General features: G+C 33.9%; 1 protein-coding gene and 1 long non-coding RNA gene across 2 annotated transcripts in view; one reads left to right on the forward strand and one right to left on the reverse strand.

Moving 5' to 3' along the window:
* The window catches only part of LOC145673188 (uncharacterized), a 279,284-nt gene that overhangs the window by 199,710 nt on the left and 63,312 nt on the right, over positions 1-16,262 (reverse strand). The gene's annotated exons all lie outside the window — the stretch shown is intronic.
* Positions 1,003-10,743, forward strand: LOC145673189 (uncharacterized). The gene is made up of 2 exons (XR_014128729.1): positions 1,003-5,349; positions 10,596-10,743. It is a non-coding gene; the product is annotated as an uncharacterized LOC145673189 (long non-coding RNA).

Here is a 16,262-nt window from a genome sequence, read left to right on the forward strand (position 1 = left end):
CTGAACAAAACAGTGATTGTGTTTGTTTGGCCTTTCTCTTGTATATAGAAATAAAATGTATGAATGTGTAGTCTTAATTCTGGTTATATATATATTTTCCACCTCCCGTTCTCATGCTAGCTGTTTTCAATATAAAGTATGCACGGTGTACGAACACTTTCTGCGCTCACTGTAGGTATGTTGACAATAAGCGAATGTTATTAGAATATTTGTTGAGATTTCTTTTCCTCCACTGCCTTTCGCCTGGTTACAAAGTAGTTTGCAGTGCTTTGGAGTAGCTGTAGGTGGGAAAGCGATAATGTTTGAGACATACCGGCGACTTTTTTGTGTGTGAAAATAAGACCCTTATAAAACAGTAAATAACTGCAGTAGCAATTGTCTACGTAAGTGATAAAGACATATCCAACTACAAGAAACTAATACAGTATATATATTCATTATTGTGTTTCTCTTTTAACAGCTACTAGCTAGGGATGGCCAATTCCAGAATTTTTACTTTCCGGAATCCGGAAAGTAAAATCGGAAAAATTCCTGATTTCGGAAAAATTCCGGATTTTTTCCGAATGTCGGAATTTTTCCGAAATCCGGATTTTTTCCGAATTCCGGATTTTTTCTGAATTCCGGAATTTTTCCGAAATCCGGATTTTTTCCGAATTCCGGAATTTTTCCGAATTCCGGAATTTTTCTGGATTCCGGAATTTTTCTGGATTCCGGAATTTTTCCGAATTCCGGATTTTTTCCGAAATCCGGAATTTTTCTGAATTCCGGAATTTTTCCGAATTCCGGATTTTTTCCGAAATCCGGAATTTTTCTGGATTCCGGATTTTTTCCGAATTCCGGAATTTTTCCGAATTCCGGAATTTTTCCGAATTCCGGAATTTTCCCGAAATCCGGAATTTTTCCGAATTCCGGAATTTTTCCGAATTCCGGAATTTTTCCGAATTCCAGAAAGTAAATTTTCCGATTCCGGAAAACAAAATTTCCGGAATCCGGATTCCGGAAAATTTTGGCCATCCCTAGTATGTATATATGTAAGGAGTACATATAAAACGATAATCACGCCTGTTGTTCTGTATGGTTGCGAAACATGGTCGCTGACTGAGGAAAGAACAAATACTAAAGGTATTTGAGAACAAGATCCTGAGACGAATATTCGGACCCACGAGGAACGGAAATAGGGGAATGGTGTAAACTTCATAACGGGGAATCACATAATTTATACGGTTTACCGAACATTGTTAGTGTTATCAAGTCTAGGAGGCTCAGGTGGGCAGGTCATCTAGCTAGGATGGAAGAAAGTAGGAACGCTTTTAAAATCTTAACTGGAAGACCAATCGGAAAACTACCATTAGGAAGACCTAGGCGCAGAAGAGAGGACAATATTAAGATGAATCTCGAAGAAATAGGAATACAAAGAAGTTGGATCCAGTTTGCTCGGAGAGAAGTCATTGGAGAGCTTTTGTGAACGAGATGTTGAACCTTCGTTCCATAGGCCACTGTAATGAAACCATGAACTGAGAATTAAAAAAAAAATAATTTTTTTCATAAAAATTATAATGGCAATTTGGTAGGTGAAGATGGAACTAAGTTTTCTGTAATATTTTAACTTTTGGATATATGCATCACATTATTTTTAAAAACTCACAAGGACAGGACTTGTAATCAAGAAATCGTTGGAAGCAGAAGCAAAATAGTCAAGAATCACCTGTAGTCAAATAACATTGCTTGTCAGTAGTAATTAACAATTCGGATAAAATCACGAAAAAGATGAAAGTAAACCTCAGGGTAAATTAAAGTTCAAAAATACTTATTTGTACATCATTAGATAACAATAATATTTTTCAGAAATTGTAATTAGGACTTTCCTAAGATTTTCTAATTTTTATGGTGGCTTTTGGCAAAGTTAAAAGGAAAAATAATTAAAGTAAACAAGGACAATAGTCCATATAAAATGACCAAGTTTGCAACTAAAAGGATCATTCTGGATTCTGCATTCGGGATTCTGCATTCTGCATTCTGGGTCCTGTATCCAGAATCGCAATGGAATGGTCTATACGAAATTACAAACGCCGCAAAAAGGACCATTGTCCAGTCAAGCAATAAGGTAATGTATGACTACAGGGAATTTTAACTGTCTATTTTGCATGTGACATGAAATTAGAAGGTCTCTGAAAGTGACAGGCAGATTTGAATGTTTAAATATTTAGCTTATTTCCGTTTGGTTAAGCATTGAGTAAAATTATAATGATCTGCTATACAATTAATCTGACATACTATGTCTGGTTGTAAACTCAAAACTCTTGATTGTTCACAGTCAAATACAAAAATATCCACTATACTACCATTGTAAGTCAGTTGTTTCATTAATAAAATATTGTCTTTTTATGACAATAAGAGATTGCAACCATTCGTGTAATTGCACTCTTTAATTGATTTAAGAATTTACTGTCCCGTTAGTTAATGATTCGAAACAATTTATTTTGATTTTTTATTTAATTTTTTGACTTACGGTACATAGCTCCTTAGGCAAACATATGCTATCATGTGACATGCCAAATAGATATGTTGTTTTTCCCTGTGTCATAGAAACAATATCGAATTATTTTCAATTTTTTGTAACAATTTTGTTATCAGTTTAGCATAGTGTTTGTTTGCTAGTATACATGTTTTCTTATACACAATCGCTCACAGTAGACTTAATTATTTATCTCAAACTACCGCCTGCGTCTCTCGTTTTCGATCGTATAATACTAATATAATTATAGACTTGCTTATTTCTCTCAAACTATCGCCTGTGTTTCTCGTTTTCGTTCAGATTGTACTAACATAATTAACCTTGGTACTCTCAACATTTGTTTCTCGTACTAAAAAAACATCTCACTAATGATTCTCAGGTGAATCCTATTCATTTTTATAACAGGTATATTTTGCTTAATATTTCGTTCAGTTTCAAACCATAAACCGTACTGACAAAATTGAGTTGAAACATACTCACTACACGTGGCGTTCTGGGGAGTCTCGTCGCGAGGGTTTGTATTTGAATTTCCTCTTTTGTCAGTAAATCATGCTTTTACAATAGACCGAGGTAAAAATATTCCTGGAATTGGGGTGTGCAGGAATATTTTACCGCCCTATATTAGTCTTCTTTGTGGGGGGAAGGCTAATATTCAATTCCTATGCTCAGATGATATAGCCAGTATCTACGTTAATTTCATTATTATAGGACTTACCTGAGACATCACAATCATATCATTCTAGACACAAAACAACAATACGAGAAATCACTACATCAGCACAAGTTAAATCACTAACAATAACATTTACGCACAGGCAATCGCATTCTCACGAGAACATAACATCATAGGACACTTTTCACTTTTCAGAAAAACACACTTTCTTCCGCTAAAATTCTAATCATAACATTCCATCTAATAACGGTTGGAGTGTCATTCTTTCGTTTCTGGGTCATTAACCACAAGTAAACAAACACAGTTGCTGCGAAAGCTTCCTTGTTCTTATTATATAATATTTGTCCAAAACAAAATATTTCTCAATAATAATACTAATATAAACTTTAAACATATCTCTACCATAAATTTTCGATATTGTTCGACTTTACCTTACATTGCAATACGACAAAAACACGAAAAGTTTAAAAATAATAATAAATATAAAAAAAACTAATGCAATTTCTTTTGTCATTATGCAACTGCAAAGAGATGTCACTGCAGGAGGCCAGTTCCTTCTCCAGCAAAATGTAGTCCACCAGCATGGGCACATCCTTCTTCGAGATGGTCCAGTTCCAGATGCTACGTCCAGCCTCTACAAGGGTCATCTTCCATACGTTCCCGTACCAGCATTGGCCTGCCCGCTTCTGTTTCTCCAGCGCCTCTCACATGCAGATCCAGCCATCTTTCTCCAGAGCCAGAACACCTAATGGTCAACTAGTCCTTGCAGTTATGCCGAGCTTCTACGTCAGCGGTTCCAGAATCACCACCACAACAGCCAGCATCTCCTCCCGTTCCTGTTTCACCACGGATACATCGTCACTTTCATCATTCAGCAGCACCTTGTCTCCAGTTGTTGTTGAAATGTTCCAGTGCCACAGCTGTCCCATCATCATAAAGGTCCAGGGTTCGATTCCAGAATTCGGAAAACCAATCACCGCAGCTTTAGCTCGCCTCCAGTCCACACGACGGACACCGGGACGCAAAGCTGTTTTTCATCCGTCATCAAGGGTCCTTGGTTTGGCCAGGACATCGTTAATTCGCAGCTCCCAGCAAAAGGTGACGCCCAGATGCCACACCAAATGCGTAGCTGTTCATCATCCTTCACTACGGTCTCGAGTACATATCAAGAAGAGGACCATCTAAGGAACCACTATCGGTTGCCTACTGTCAGTCGCAGCTCTCAGCGTCTGCATTTACAGAGGCACAGTTGCAGTTCACATCATCAACCATTTCATTCAGTCTTCACTTCGATTTCTGTGGAGTGACTAGGGACATTCTTCGTTTATCGATGGCCACGATAAGGACAATTAGAAGACCCCGTTTTTCACCTCCCAGTGTTCTGAAGTGAGACCACAATCATTCAAGTGGACATTATGTTCACCCCCAGTGTTTTTCACAGTGTTTAGTGTTTGTCAATTTATTCAATGTTTATTCGAACTGAGAATTTAAAAAACTAATGACATACGCTAAAGGTACTGTTCAGGAATTTTTCTTCCAGTTGGTGGGGTAATGTAATGAAACCATGAACTGAGAATTAAAAAAAAAAATAATTTTTTTCATAAAAATTATAATGGCAATTTGGTAGGTGAAGATGGAACTAAGTTTTCTGTAATATTTTAACTTTTGGATATATGCATCACATTATTTTTAAAAACTCACAAGGACAGGACTTGTAATCAAGAAATCGTTGGAAGCAGAAGCAAAATAGTCAAGAATCACCTGTAGTCAAATAACATTGCTTGTCAGTAGTAATTAACAATTCGGATAAAATCACGAAAAAGATGAAAGTAAACCTCAGGGTAAATTAAAGTTCAAAAATACTTATTTGTACATCATTAGATAACAATAATATTTTTCAGAAATTGTAATTAGGACTTTCCTAAGATTTTGTACATTTTTATGGTGGCTTTTGGCAAAGTTAAAAGGAAAAATAATTAAAGTAAACAAGGACAATAGTCCATATAAAATGACCAAGTTTGCAAGTAAAAAATCATTCTGCATTCAGCATTCTGCATTCTGGGTCCTGTATCCAGAATCGCAATGGAATGGTATATACGAAATTACAAATGCCGCAAGAAAGACCATTGTCCGGCCAAGACCAAGCCAAATATGCAATAAGGTAATGTATGACTACAGAGAACTTTAACTGTCTATTTTGCATGTGACATGAAATTAGGAGGTCTCTGAAAGTGACAGGCAGATTTGAATGTTTAAATATTTAGCTTATATCCGTTTGGTTAAGCATTGAGTAAAATTATAATGATCTGTTGTACAATTAATATGACATACTATGTCTAGTTTTAAACTCAAAACTCTTGATTGTTCACTGTTAAATAATTTATATTGTTACAAAAATTTCCACTATACTACCATTGTAAGTCAGTTGTTTCATCAATAAAATATTGTCATTTCATGACAATAAGAAATTGCAACCATTAGTTTAATTGCACTCTTAATTTGATTTAAGAATTCACTATTTCTTTTGTAATTTATATAACACAATTTAGGATATGATACAATTTATTTGATTTTTATTTCTTTAATATTAAATTTTTTTGACTTACGGTACACCACAAAGTTAGGTAGTTAGTTTAGTACATAATGGAAATGAACTCTTGTAAAGATAGTGAATCACGTGAAACACGTATTCATGAATGAATGGGATATGGATAGCCACTGTTAAAGTGAGAGCTAATCGTGAAGATATTAACGGAATGACTTCACTAATGAACATCTTTGGACATTTTTTTTTCGTTAAACGCTAATGATTATCTTTGCATTTCAACCTGTCCTTCGCAAATTTGCATGCATTCTATAATACTTTACTGTAATTTCACGACTAGATTCAAAAGTACGATCAATTCTGATTGGCCATTTCGACGCTTCTATCGACGGAACTTATATATTTGAGAAAAGAATTATTTGTGTCATAAGCTCGTTTTCCACTAACCTTCTGAGCAGTCAGTATTAAATTCAATGATATGTGCATATCGCGAAGTTCCTAGTTATGCAACCTTCTCCAATTATCCGTTTCTTGGTTTCTGTTTTCTTTGCTCTAAATATTTCTCTCTTGAAGAACTCTTTATTTAAAAAAATATATACTAGTTTTCTTATCATAAATTGGACATGGTTTAACTAAATAAAAAAAATTAGTATCGAAAGAAATTGAGAGGTTCGATATATGGTAGTCGAAACGTATTTTTTTCTCTTTTGTGCCTGTTCTATTTGTTTACAAATATTTAGATATTCAGAACTATTTATCATTATAACTGTTAAAAGTCAGATCACTTCTTTCAATCGAGATGTTTCCACCACTAGTCTGCACTAATCTCTTCGTTGGTTATTTGATTAGGAGTTTAATTTCACTTTCAACGCTGAAATGTGGTCTTACAGCTTAACATGGGACCCTAACTACATGAACTACAATCAAGGATCGAAACTGGGTGGGGACCGCGGTGGCTCAATGGTAGAGCATTCACGTATGGTGTATGGGGTGTCGGGTTCAAACCCTGCTCAAGCCAAGTGAACTTTGTGGTGGATAAACGCCGTGTGCATGGGTTTCCTCGGGACAAGCTTCAACAGCAATTGTCATAAAGCTGTGATTCGCCCCAAAAATTTCTGAGCATTGACCAAAGAATAGGCCCGCGCGTGTAATATGATTCTCCCGTTGTCTTCCACTTTCTTCATTTCATTATATCATTCATTTGTCATCAACGCCGTCTCCTTTAGCCTAGCCGGCATAATTGTGGGACGTAAAACTCAAAAATTTCATTTCATTTTCATTTTTCAAAACTGGGTCTTCTGCGCCAGAGGAAAAAGAGTGTTCAGAAGATCTAAATTGGAAATTTCATAAGAAGAAATTCTGAAGTGTTTGCGTTTATTCTTTACTAGCTGAAATACCGATTGTATTTGAAGGTAAATAAATCAGTGAAATAAATGATTAAGAAGTGCCTGTCAATATCACTGAAAGATATAATTAACAAACAGCAACGCCGTTGGCGTTCCTTTTGTCAATATGAGTGTAATAAATAAATAACGAGTAACAATACATTTAACGTTGCACCTATCAATATAAGGGAAATAAATAAATACTGAAGCGCAATTGCTTTGGCGTTGCTTCCATTAGTTCCCGGATTAGCTGCTATGCCTCTTCTTACCTAAACATGACCTCAAATGTCATCTGGATTGTCACCAATCAGCTTAGCGATCCCTAAAGCTACACTGTAAAAAATTTCATAGGTAAATTTACAAAAAACGGTGGCAATCTGTTTGCCACTCCTATATGTAAATCAATTTACGCCCATAAAGTAAAATTACTAATATGAAATGGTGCAAAATTACAGTTTTATCAATAAAAGTATCATACTTTCTTATAAATTTACTGTAAATTTGTAAAAATATCCAGCAAATTTTGTAATTTAATCTAAGGAAATGTACATCAACTTAGAAAAAAGAATAGTAAATGATTTTACATTGATGTTTGGCAATTTAATTACAATTTTTTTCAGTGTATGCATTCAACACTAATAATATCAGTCATATTGAAGATGTTACTTTTCACGCCCACCAAATCCCCAATGACAATGGGGGTTAAAGTTGGACTTGAATGGTGACTGGAGTATTACTATTCATCTCAGCGACCCCGAAAACTATGAAATTGACACTAATATCACATATTTCGTATATTTTGTCCTTCAAGCTATCCATTCCCCCAGGACAATGGGAGCTAAAGTTGGACTTAAACGGCGTCGGAAGTATCACTATTCATCTCTCCGATCCCGAAAATTATGAATTTGACACTAATATCCGGTGTCCTGGCTATGTATCTTCTCCCCTTATACATGTATTTTGCCACCATAATTCCCCCGCCCCCTCGTGCAGAAATTCAAGATTAGATCTCGTGAAGCTATAACCGTGTACCAAATTTGGTGGCTCTTAGGTTACTTCTTTCTTTTCGAAAAGCTGATGACAGCCAGACAAATAAATACATTATTTTCTTATTAGTAGAGATTATTATTGTTATCACAATTCACTCAAAGAAAAGGCGAACCTAGCCTGCACACCTTCATATAGAAGAAAAGGGGCACGGCGACTCAGTGATAGAATGCTTACCTCTGCCGCATAAGGTCTCTGGTTCGATCGCCAGCCAAGTAAGTTTATGGTAGATAACATCGTGTTCGAGAGTTTCCTCAAAGTACTCTCGTTTCCTCCCACATTCTCGTTCCACTTATTCTTCCATCATTCACTTGCTTTAATCCTCCGTCTCCCTTAACCTAAAGGGGAAAATCATGGGACGTTAAACTGAAAGATTTTCATATTTAAAAAATGCATAATTAAACTTTTCCCCTTTATGCTGAAAATGTAAGGCTTCCTCAGTTGTAATATATAAGACTATAGTGATATAATTTTATTGCATGCCAACTGAATTAACTTGCCTGTTTGAAAAATATGGGAGGAACATATGAGTTACTGTAAATACAAAAATATCGAGTATGTGCCCCGATTTTATTTTATTTATTTATTTATTTTTTGTTAGGAGACTGCTTTTCTGTTAATTGACATTGGATTAGTCAAACATAGGCCCCAATGGTCGACTTTCGATTCTGTATTAATGATTTTCGAAATTAGGAAGATATTTTCAACTCAAAAATACTCTGAGTACTAACACAATGGCGCTTGAAGTACGTGCTTTTGGGCCAGAGACAGAACAACTACACTGGATACGTGGAAGTATTATACAGAAAGCAACGTGTTAATATGTATAGTATGCCAGGTTTCACCACAACATACTGTGATATAACCTTTTGCTTTTTATAAAATACCGATCTGTGGAAATCAGCGCTTTTATGAACAGCGTATGAGCACAATAAACATTCGCAACATTCACACAAAAAAAGTACCTACTGTTCGATTTAAAATTTGCACCTAAGCAAACGAAGAAGAAGAACAGATGCAGTCTAATCCGTCCAGGAAGTGCGTGTTGAACACATTTGCAGCAACATACAATAACAAGTGCATTAAGACAATAAATAAAGAACATACAATCGAAAAACTTTCACAAACATTTTATAAGATGCCTCTCATGTTACATAACATGGTCCATGTAATTTATATACACTGTATATAGAATAAAAAAGGCCAAAACTACTATTTGGGAAACTTTCAGTACCTTCAAGTACGTACCGACATAGTAATTTGAGTTCAATTTATCTCTTGTCATGTTATATGATGAGGAAACGCCTTTATATACATAAATATGGGAAGCATCCTTGAGTATATCATTCGACCCCAGCATGCATACTCTTTTTACTAACTATAAATATCATATTCCAAAAATTGTAATTTGCATTCCGTAGTTAAGGTTAAGAAGTACTACTAGAGTATGAGTGTATTCATGATATTTCTACACGTATACATAAAAAAAAGGAAAAAAAAACACGAGAACTAGGAAACAACTGGGAGCTTTCACTTGTCTTTTGTGAGGGTTATGTCAACAACACAATTGTTAAAACAGGAAGCTATGGTAAAGCCCTGCACGCAATTGCAATGAAAATTCCAAAAACAGAGGGAAAAAAGATATACATATATACATGCATGAAAAAGGGAAACTAGAATGGCTCAGAGAGGAGTCATAAATTAAAAGAGCGGTATAAATTGATACTAAAAGAGAATATTAAATCGTACTCATCTCTGATTTTACTCTTAATGTGAACCCTAATACAGGAATACATTGAGATTTTTTATTACTACACATAATTACAAATTACTAATGGGTATGCAAATTGATTTTTTTTAAAAAAATAACTAAACACACATATTAATAAAGGTAGTAAATACCAGGTATGCATACATAAATGAAAATAATGTACAAGTCCAGTTGAGTATTGTAATGATATGGTGATGGTATTTATGAGTACAATTAAAGAATGGAGACGTGGTGACTCAGTGGTAGACTGGTCACCTCTAGTACTAGGGGGTCTTTGGTTGAATCCCAAACCATGTGTTTGTTTTCCTCCCATATTCTCATTCCACCAACGGCTTTATAATCATTCCCTTTCAGTATTTATCATTCCCTTTAGCATGCAAAGCATAACCTATGTGAAGTAAACTGAAATATTTCATTTCTCATTTGCAATTGAATATTTTTTTTCTTGTTTGAAAGGGTTCCTTGTATTATTTACCGTAATTTATATTATTTTTTCATTTTTAAATTGTCTATTACCCAAAATTTTTGTGATCAACTAGTTCAATCAACTGTAAATAGACCTCCAACATTTTGCATAGTGCTGTCATTTCCTGAAACCAATTAATCGTGCTTATTTATTTATTTATTTATTTATTTATTTATTTATTTATTTATTGAAGGAGTTACGTACAAGGGCAATGGCAAAGAAGTTAACATTCTAATAGCTGCTGAAACAACGGACGAAGTTTCACGACGAACTAACATGTAGAAATAACAATTAATGTAGTAGGAAGACTTAATAAAAACTTGATATACAAAACGCAAGAACTTAATATGATAGCTTCACACAATACTATTAATGTTCCTTTATCTTAAGAGATCCTTTTATTTAGTGCGATGGGTTTGTTATCCTTGTGTTTTGTCTCTCAGGAAACACATTTCTAATCCTTATGTAAAACATTAAAGCACATTTGACGTAGACATCCTTGTAAAAATCGCATTTCCGAACAAACAATGGTTACGAAGTTAGAACACACTCCATATAAAAATTACATTGATTGTGTTTGAGTAGATATCGTTATTTCACTACTTGTAAATAACCCTATTTGCAAGTTACTGTTAGTAAAAGTGTGATCAAAAAAAGATAGCTCACTCTTGAATTAATGTCACTTTTCGTACAATAACAAAGCTTTTAAGTATGGATTTTCTGCAGTTATTTGCTACTTCCACTCTATACAATTGTTACGAATATACTTAAGTATATACCTAGGTACTATCAAGTCAGAACTGTATTAGACGAAAGAAACAATATTCTGAATTATTACATTCATTACAATGAAAATTTAAACAGTACAGAAGACTTCTTAAGAAGCCGAAGAAAAAAGTAAGTTGTTGAAAGTTTGATAACAACTGCAAAAAACAACCTCAGGAAGAGTGGCCAATGCTTTTAGTCTTAGTTCCATTCCTTCATTCTACGATACACACAAAGTTTAATACACTTTATAAAAGCATTGTTCTTATATTTTTTCATACGTATTATTGCAATATTCGTATTGTAATACGGTTGTAACAATAACTCCAAACATATTATTACAATGTTTTATGTAAACAGAAACTAAAAAAGAAATATAAAGTAGAAACGCCGATTTATCAAATAAGTAGATGTACTAACTATAAATTTAAAACAGATATAAGCGTACAATTATTATAACTGAATCAACATATGGAACGTTAGTACCTTTGAAATTGGTCATTTCCAACCCTACAAACATTTTGAACTAACGTTGATCAAGCCAAAAGGATGATTATTTTCTATTCTTCTAAGAAATATAGAAAAAAACGTTATGTGAAGCACAAGAAAATCTGTTCTCGGAAAACATATTCCAGAAATTTGATGACTAGGAACATCAATGCTACTACGCTAATGAATCTGTGGTAGACACATAACCTCGGTATTCATACTTCTTTATATTAACTAAACATGGCATTGGGTTTTTTCTTCTTGTAAACCTTCAGGGCTTAAGAGCGGCGGAGGTTGTTGAAACATTATAAGCTGACCTTAGAAGAAATATGAAACCAAGACTTGATTTTCAATTAGTGAAAGGTAACTACAACACATACCGGTCCATGTCTTTTGTCTTTTTTATTTACTTAAAAAAATCAGTTAAACATGAGTTAAAGTTTCACTTCAGAAACATTATCAAGGTCCATTGGATATATCGTTTACATACGGCTAAAGCTAAGAAATGCTAGGCATATACTTATTTCTCCCCCTCAGATATCGTCGAAACTTCAAACTGAATTGCAGATAGAACATAAAGCATATCATACCATTATCATATGCTTAATGCTTAATCTAATGCTTTTTAAGATTGCGGGGCTTATAAAGATTAACAACCCCGCCCCCACAACAACAACAACAAAATTATTAACTATTTGAAATAACCTTTTTAATATAGTTAGCATCTGGGTCGAGGTTTGTTTTGTTCGATAATCAATACATAGTGTTCCATTAAAATTAACAACACCACACATATCAAGCTAGAAAAATGGAGACTCAAATGGAAAAAAAAAATCCCTTTCATAGTTTCAATTCCTTTCAGCTAGTTTCTGGCGAAACAGGAACGCTTATCTTGTCCCCGAGAGTACAGGAAATTATTGGGTACTTTACCGTATTGTTCCAATTTCAAAGTCCTAGACCATTTTGCTCCTCTAATATTCGATAATCTGTACATACCTGTAAAACATAAAACAAAAGCAACATTTAATATTATTAACTAATTAGATATTAATTGTTGTTACATTCATCTAGTTTCATAATTAATCATATTGTTTTCATTATTTTTTGCCACAATGTTTGATATTTAATTTTTGAATGTCGAAGGTTATTGGCAAAGGTAATACAAATAAGACACATACTCGTATATACAAGTGATCTAGAATGATAGGCTATATACGTCAAAGTAAATCATGACGATAAATTTGTTATTCGATCATCAATGTATATGGACAATTAGTGTATTTACAGCACAAAGTATATAGAAAAAAAGCTTTATAGTGGCTTTTTAAAAAGTTATTTTTGGAAATTTATATTGTATTTTAATTTATGATTATTCTATTACTCGCCTCAGGGATATTACAGCACATAAAACATACTATGTTTATTTGTAATTAAACTCTTATGGCCTTATGCAGAGTCGTTTTGACGTATGATTAGCGTCATACTAAAGGTCTGACTACTGCAGGAAACATATGTTAGTCGAGCTCTTTAGTATGGCACTAATCGCGCGTCAGAACGACTCTGCATAAGGCCTATAGTGTATATCGGTATACTAAAAATTTAAAGTCCTAATATACTATTGTCTCGGAAGCTAACAAAACGATTGTGAAGAACATTTATCAATTAAAATAACCACATAAATTTTCCCACTTGAATAGTAAACATGACTTCATACAATCGAAGTGAAAATATAACAAATATTTATGACGGCTGGATTTACAAATAAATTTTTAGATCTACACGGTGTAGGTCTAAATATTTGTGTCTGTGTTAGCATGTATATATATATTAGCTTTATACGAATTGCCCATCAAATAGTCATACGTATCTACGTATCTACTACAATTTGGTCAACCATTTATTAGTCAATATGTCAGAAGTATTTTCGAAAGACTACTATTATCAGTATTATTATTACCAACACGAGCATTCGGTGTCAGCTGTTTTGAATATGGAAACAATGAAACCAGAAGAAGAACAGGACAAATTTTAACCTGATAGTAAGTACGGATAATCCTTTTCTCTTGTACTACTTGAAATATACCATAAATTGTACATATATTGCCTTAATATTTTGTTTATGTTTTTAGAGCAACGTAAGAAAGTACCTACGATAGTAGTTGGGGTCAGGGAAAGACAAGTGGAAGGTCGCACATGTCTCGAAGCCGTTTGTATCAGTGTAATTGTAATGTATAGAAAATAACCAATTGCATAATACATAAGAGGTACATTATGTATTTTTGTTTGTTTACGTAGGCGCATTTCACGCTTTTCTTCTTTAATGACTGACACTGAGTTTAAATGAATATAAATATGTTTAACATGAGCAGAATTCTTATTGAGATACCTTTGTGACTGTATGATTTACCAACTACTCTAGCAAATATGCAAGGTTGGTTGCACGAATAGGTACACAGTAAAGAACTAAGTCGAGATGTTATTGTTTGATGTATAGTCTGCCAGAAATAATAAATATGGTATTCCTTTGAAATCTCAACAAAGAAGGTAACATTAATATCAGTATTTCTTAAAATCCTATACACACTTCAATCTGTATTGTCTGCTGTGCGTTATATTTCCTTTGGATATTTTAAAAGTATAACACTTCTGTTTTCACGGATAACATTATTGATTGACGAATGGGATCTTATGTATTTTACAACATAATCTTTTTGTTTATAGAGATTTTAAAATGCTCTTTGGGAATTTCTCTCATGCAAATGTTGACACGGTAAAGCGACTATAATGGTCGCCTTAACTCTTAACTTTCTTAGCCTTCAGCCACCACAAATGGTTGCTAACACTTATGTTTATTTTGAAGAATCTATTTTGCCGTCATTCTTTCAATTGAAATATTCATAAGAAGGTTCACTAACTTATATATGTATAGTGGTAAGAGTTTCTCAGCAGATTATTTGGCACTGATCACGTATGATGTACAGAAAATCAAAATAGAGTCACATCTAATGTTGATAGTTATCTCTGCCTTTAAGAGTCTTTATCCCGGCGAAATTAAAATACCGCTAATTTTACAGTAATTATGTGATATCTTCAAATAGACAAAAGATAATTGAAATATGGAACAAGAGCGCCCTAGACAATATTATTTTGCGTGAGGTACCGTTATCACAAGTCACCTAGTGGCTTTCCGTTTTCAGCTGTTTAGAAACGCGAAAATAAATGCCGACTTTCAAAATGGCTCGAAATCGAAAGCAGATAAGTGAGTCGTGATAACGGTATCTCATGTAAAATAATATTGTCTAGGGCGCTTTTGTTCCACGTTTCGATTACCTTTTATCTATTTGAAGATATCACATAATTACTGTACAATTAGCGGTATTTTAATTTCGCCGGGATGAAGACTCTTAACATTTGCCAACATATAAAATTCAACTCATATGCGTAAGATACGATTATGAATAAACTCCAAGATATTTTTGTACTTGATTTGTTATATAAATAGTTTCCTTTTAATTTAACAAAATACAAGGTAACCCTTTTTTAACAAGTAAAATAAACATATAGGAATTTGTATTATGATTATGTTATTTGTTCTCTTATCACTATATTGTTAGTTATGATATTAGCACGTCTGGAAAAGGAAATCTTTAGTTTAATGTCCCATGATTATGCCCTTTAGGCTAAGGGAGACGATGATTACAGCAAGTGAATGACGATGGAAGAAGTGGTGGAATGATAAACTGGGAGGAAACACAGTACCCCAAGAAAACCCACGGACACGATATTGTCCACCCACAAACTTACTTAGCCGGGGATCGAAGCAGGGACCCTACACACCAGAGATAAGCGCTCTACCACTGAGCCACCGTATCCCTTAGCACCCCTGGAATGTATTAGCATACGTATAAATGTCACACTTTAAATAATATATTTTACTATGTCAGAATAAAAATGAGTAAACATAAACTACCGAAAGTTATATTTCATATTAATAATATCGATAAATTGAGTCATTTTAAGCTCATAATGAGCTATGGCCGATCAGATGGCGCATGTGCTCAACTGGTCGATGCACGTTCAATACATCCATTCCTAACACCATCATTTTTTGATCCATAAATTTCTGCTTCTTAATCCATAAACAGCTCTTTAACTGCACACTGTATGGTTCAACACAAATTTCCATAATGCGGATAGTCTTTCCACGCCAAAAATCGAACACATAACGTTTGAAAAATGGCCAATTAAGTTTCAAAAAATTAAGAATTCCAATTTAAAACTAAATTTTGATTATAGACAGCAGTGAAACTATAAGATTTCAGGAAGTAAAATTTGAATATTACAATGTAAATTATTAAGTTTTCTTTATTGTAAATAAAGAAATAGGTAAAATTGTTAATATATACGATACTAAATAACTATCAGCTCAAGAGTTGAAAGTATTCTTTTTCCGGGGGAGGAGATACAATACCGCACTATGCAACATTCTAAATAAATCACTTTCCTAAGAAAGAAATTCCTCACAATTTCTCATCAAATACTGTCACGTAATTCGTCTGCAGTAAATTCTACAGAAAAACAGATCTCACAATGTACAGCCATAATT

Source organism: Thermobia domestica, chromosome 16 (genome assembly GCF_964235325.1).
Source record: "Thermobia domestica chromosome 16, izTheDome1.hap1.1, whole genome shotgun sequence".
Lineage (NCBI taxonomy): Eukaryota > Metazoa > Arthropoda > Insecta > Zygentoma > Lepismatidae > Thermobia > Thermobia domestica.